General features: G+C 56.3%; 1 long non-coding RNA gene across 1 annotated transcript; it reads left to right on the forward strand.

Moving 5' to 3' along the window:
- Nucleotides 1–1782: 1782 nt before the first annotated feature.
- On the forward strand, nucleotides 1783–5397 carry LOC113220193. Its single transcript, XR_003307117.2, has 2 exons — nucleotides 1783–2419; nucleotides 3293–5397. It is a non-coding gene; the product is annotated as an uncharacterized LOC113220193 (long non-coding RNA).
- The last annotated feature ends 448 nt before the right edge of the window (nucleotides 5398–5845 follow it).

The following is a 5845-nucleotide window of genomic DNA, read 5'->3' on the forward strand; positions in this document are numbered from 1 at the left end:
TTCCCTCCCTCGACCTCTCAATGGCATGTGACCCTAGCACTGCTTCCTCCTTAAATGTCCTTGACTTCTATAACATAAACTCTCCTGCTGCTCAGGACATCCGGCTCTCCCTCTCACCCTCTCTGCTGATCCAGACACAAATAGTCAACTGCCTACTGGGCATCACCACCTCTTGTGCCATAGGCACCCAACGTCAGCACATCCAAAGCAGTTTGTTACCAGCTCCATCAACCCTCCCTGCTCCTGGGTTCTACTGTTCAGTGCACAGACGGACCCCATCCACCAAATACCTTAGACTGCACCAGGCAAGACTGAGGGGAGAACTCCCAGAGGTACAGCCTAGGGGATGGATTTGGTGGATGGGGTTCATCTGAACATCCTTCTTAACATCCTACCTTTTTTGTTTGTTTGTTTGTTTGTTTGAGATGGAGTCTTGCTCTGTTGCCCAGGCTGGAGTGCAATGGCGCAATCTCGGCTCACTGCAACCTCCGCCTCCTGGGTTCAAGCAATTCTCCTGCCTCAGCCTCTCGAGTAGCTGGAATTACAGGCATGTGCCACCATGCCCCGCTAATTCTTTTTTTTTTTTTTTCTTGAGACAGAGTTTCACTCTTGTCATCCAGGGAGTGCAGCGGCACAATCTCGGCTCACTACATCCTTTGCCTCCAGGGTTCAAGCAATTCTGTGCCTCAGCCTTCCGAGTAGCTGGGATTATAGGTGCCTGTCACCATGCCCAGCTAATTTTTGTATTTTTAGTAGAGATGGTGTTTCACCATCTTGGCCAGGCTGGTCTTGAACTCCTGACCTCGTGATCCACCCGCCTCAGCCTCCCAAAGTGCTGGGATTACAGGCGTGAGCCACCGCGCCCGGCCACCTCTGCGCCTTTGAACATGCTGTTCCCCTTGCCTGGAATGCTCTTCTGCCCCTTAACTGCCTGCAAACTCTCCCTCACCAACTTGGTCCCAGTTCAGGCCTTCCCTGACCCCATAAACTCAGCTACTTCCTCCCTGCAGTATCAGCACCATTCATAGCACTGTTATAGCCCTTTTCACCCTGAAGTTAATAATTCTCTATGTCTATCACCCCCACTATCTATCTGTGTACCTCCCATGTGTCTCCATGTATCTGTTAATACTTTCTTATGTCTGTCATCCCCAGGTGCTATCTGTGTATCTCCCATGGCCAGCACATAATGATTCAGTGAGTTTCTGCTGAAAGACCAAATAATTAAACTTTTTCAACTTCTGTCCTGATGGTAACTATAAGAGGAGGGATGAAGATTAGGCTGTAAGGCCGGGCATGGTGGCTCACACCTGTAATCCCAGCACTTTGGGAGGCTGAAGCAGAGGGATCATCAGGTCAGGAGATGGAGACTATTCTGGCTAACACGGTGAAACCCCGTTTGTACTAAAAATACAAAAAATTAGCCGGGCGTGGTGTCACGAGCCTGTGGTCCCAGCTACTCAGGAGGCTGAGGCGGAAGAATCTCTTGAACCCAGAAGGTGCAGGTTGCAGTGGGCCGAGATCACATCACTGCACTCCAGCCTGGGTGCCAGAGCAAGACTCTGTCTCAAAAAAAAAAAAAAAAAAAAAAAGATTAGGCTGTAAGAGGAACTGGTAACGTGGAACATAGCAGGGCAAATGTGCTAGTCATCTGTCATTGCTTACCCTGGAAATTTCCCCAGGAGCAGAGTCATCAACTTATAGAATGTTACCACAAAGGGGACTTTCAAGATCTGGTCACCTGACCAAATACCAGAGAGGGTGACTGCTTTGCCCAAGGTCACACTGCTGGTTAGGGGCAGGGCTGGGACTAGGGTCCATGCAGCTCTGGAAAAAGTTTGGGTAGATACTACCTCATCCCATGAACTTGTTCCCTTCCTACCCATCCTATCTCCCTAAAGGAGGTCCCTGATGCTCTAACATGGTCAGGGAACTACCTGGGCTCACGCACAGCTCTTGAAGCACTTGCTAGGACCTTGGCCAGGTGGAGTTACCAAAATCCTGTAGACTGGGGTAAGATGGGGGCGGGGGGGAATCCAACTATCACCATTTTAGCAATTGGCAAACTGAGGCTGCTAGCTAATGGCAGAGGGCAAGATTTGATATTAAGCACTGTGTTCTTCCTGTAGAAAGACCTGAAAAGCCCAAACTCCCACATATGCAGAGTCACTATTTACAATAATCATGACTGCTGACTTCCTAATGTCAGGGAAATCCCCTCACTCCCACCAGTTCCTCCTGAAACTGAGCCTCCCTCCATCTCGCACAGGGTGTCTGACTTAGGAAACAAACTGTACACCCACCCTCCTAAGCCACCCAGGCCTACTGGATAGATCGCCTCCGAGTCATACCCTTTAATGGGGAAATCACCCTTCTTTGTGCCTTCTTTGACATCGTCACTGCTCATATCAGCCCTGAGGTTGGTACTACAGTCTGCGATGGGGAAACTGAGGGTCCCAGATAAGTCACTACTAATCCATGGTCAAAGCAAGAAAGTGGCAGGGTCGGGACTCGAACTTAGGTCTGCCTGACTCTAACAGGTCCCCGCTCGGGCGGGAGGCCTCCCAGCCGAAGCCTTTCGCTGGCTGGACTACCTGGGGGAAAGTGACTTAACCTTTTCGAACACCCCCAAGGTCAGAAGCTTTGGTTTTAGGGGAGAAAATGGTGTGCAAACGAGACGCGAAGGAAGCGCAAACCCTCGGGAGTTGGCGCAGCCTCTTCCCCGAGCCCCGGTCTGTCTAATGGCCCAGAGGGAGAGGTCGTACCCCCGACCCCTGGCACCTGCGAAACCAAGCGCTCGGTCGGCTGGCAGAAACGAAACCTCAACACCCTCCAGCCTCCCCCGCTTGATTCCCGGAACCAGCGAGCCAGGCTTCGCGGAAACTTGCCCGGCGGCAGCCGCTTCGGGCCCCGGGACCGCCCCGACCGCAGCCCGCAGCTCCGGGCCAGGAGGTGCGGGCCGGCGCGGTCGGGCCCGAGCAGCAGCGCAACGCGCGCTTCCGCCCCGCTCGGCTCCGGCGGCGGCCGCGGCGGCCCCACAATCCCCTTCTGGCTCCGGGGACGGGCGGGGCGGGGCGAGCGGGCGGAAATAATTTTCTGTTTGGTCGTTTCTACCCCAGTCCTTTCGCCGCGGGACGCGCGAGACGGGAGAAGGTGCGGGAGGCGGGAAGCAGGAGCGGGAGCGCGCGGCCCCGGCACGCATAGGGCGGCGGAGAGGGCACGAGCAGGGATTGAGCACCTACTGTGTGCCTTCACGCTTTACAAAAGGATTTTCGTTCGGTGTTCGCTACAGCCTCTGTCCAGGGGTACTAACGCCCCATTTACAGAGGGACAAGCCGGATTTCGGAGAGGGGAAGTCACTCGCCGAAAGTCCCACCGCCAGGGTCTGCGTGACACCCCAAAGCAGTGCTCAGTTACTCCGGGGAGAGCGCGGTTAACTTGAACCACTTGTTGGCTGGTTCCTGCTCTTGCTTGTTTTTTGCGGATCGGCACATAGTGGGCGCTCAGGAAAATAAATGATGGAAGCTTGAGATTGAACTTGACAGCTCGACCCTGGGTACCCGCCACGAATCCAGCCCAGCCCGCGGGGCACCGGGTTTCCCCAGACCTCGCAGGGAGCATTTGCGGATGGGCCGGTAGAGGAGGCTTGGACATCCCAGCTCCGCACCCGCTCTCGACCAACGCGTGGTGGCGGAACCCCTGTCGTAGCGGGGCACAGAATGGGTTCAAGTCCCGACTCTGCCAATTTCAGGCTGAGTGACTTTGGGCGAGTCACTTCTTCCCGTCGAAACCTCAGCTGCTCCATTCACAAAATGGGAGATATGAACACCCATCCTAAAAGGGTGTGGGTAGGATTAAACGAAACAATGTTCCTAAAACGCTAAATTTACAAGTGTTGTCTTCAGTCCATCCCATAAACTTAGGCGACAAACCCGGCGCGGGGTGACCTGAGACAAAGGCTTCCCGGCCCCTGTCTCCAGGTCGTCCCCCCCCTTGGGCATAGGCACCTTTTAGTGACCCCCGTCCGGCGAAACCCGAAACTGCGGCCACTTGGGCAGCGGTGGGTCCCAAAAGCAAATATTCAAATATTCTGAAACTCGTGCATGATTTAGGACTGACATTTTTATGTTTAACATTCTTGCAGTTTTATTCTTGCTAGTAAAGGTAATTCGTTAGAAACCCCTAAGTGCAGTTTCTCCTCTGTGTCTTGTTAACTTTTCGTGTTTGCGAAATTTACAAATTTGACCAATGAACCGAAGCGCGGAAGTCCTCGCCGGAATCCCGGCCATCGCAATAATCTGGCTCTCGGCCCCTACTTCCAGGCACGGAGGTCAAAGAGACCGGCTTCCCCCACACCACCCTGTGTAGGATGTAGCCTCTTCGTCCCGGCAGCCCTCCGAGATTCCCTGTGTCCACCGGAGCGAGGGGAGGTGGGGGGCTGCAGCCCAGAACTCAGCTTCCCCGACCTCCCCACAATCCCGCCTCTCCGGGATTAAGGGAGTAAATCCCTGACGCTAAAGACCAGGTCAAGGACAAGTTCTCCCCCGCCCTACTCCCCCCTCCTGGGCGGGGATTCACCTCCCTTCCCGGATGAAAGGTACTAAAGAGCCGACGGGGGGCCGCGGCGGGGCCCCAGGCCCTTGATGTTCCGGTTGAACAGGTGCTGGTGAAAAGGAGGCGGACCCGGCGGAAGAGTCTGCCAGGGGGCAGTGCACCGAAGGGGGGGCGGCCTCCTCCACCTCCAGTCCCCCGGCCCGTCTTCCCTTCTCCTCTCTGTTTGCCCCTCCCCCGCAGGAAGCGTTCCCGGCCTCGAGGTCTTTGAAGTGTCGTTGAAGCCCCAGGGCTGCCTTCTCCCCTACGCCACCCGAACTCCCGCTGTGGGGGGCGGGTGACCTTTAGTCCCACGAGCGTCGCCCCCCTTTAGGAAGTTTTTTGGGGGTCAGATCTCACCCCCCCCTTGCCCACACAGGTCTTGGGAAGAAGCGTTTGGGCCGACGCCCCTCACTTCTCTCCCAGACCCAACTGCGGGGACATTAGTCCTCTGGAGTGCTGCGTGTGAGTTACGCTGTGTGTCTGTGTGCGTGCCTAGAGGTCAAGTGTAACTGGTGTTCGTGAGCACCTCGTGGTTGCGGGTCTCTAACTCTCGTGGGTCTCTAAGCGCGCCCGCGGGGCTGGAGCGGAGGTTCGTGTCTCTGGGAGGGTCAGTGGTGTGACTGAAGCTGGGAGTTAGCTCGTGTCTGTGGGTGCCTCAGTGTGTGTCTCTGGGGCTCCGAGTCCCTGTGCGTGCGTGTGTGTCTGTGAACCCGACAGGAAGCTCCCCGAGGGCAGGAATATGTTTTGCTCTCTACTCGATCCCAGCGACTGGCAACGAGCGTTTAGTATCTGTTGAATGAATAAGTGTCTGCGTGTGACAGCGTCTACCCTCCAGAGTGGCCTCCGAGAAAAGGGCCCGAGGGCGGCCATCCAAAAAGACCCCTAGACACGGGGTGGGGCGGGAGCGAACGGCCCGCGTCGTTCCCATTCCTCCTAGCGCCCCTTCCCCCGGTATCCACCCCCAAGTTTCCCTGGGGCTGAAGAACCCACCCAGAGACGAAGACTTGGCGGAGGGGGCTGGAGACTCGGGGACCCGGGGCCCGAGACGAGAGGGCGGGCAGAGGGAGGGCTCGGGAGCGACGACCCAGAGTCCTAAGACGAAAAAGAAAGCAGGCAAAGCAGCACGGAGCGAACGAGCGAAAAGCTCCCTACCAAGCCAGGCTTTGTTCCCTGAACCTAAGACTTTACCCGGCGCCTGGCGGCGGGCGGGCCGGGAGCGAGCGAGCGGAGGCGCGCGGCCATGGCTGCCGCG

The sequence above is a fragment of the Piliocolobus tephrosceles genome, chromosome 16, assembly GCF_002776525.5.
Source record: "Piliocolobus tephrosceles isolate RC106 chromosome 16, ASM277652v3, whole genome shotgun sequence".
NCBI lineage: Eukaryota > Metazoa > Chordata > Mammalia > Primates > Cercopithecidae > Piliocolobus > Piliocolobus tephrosceles.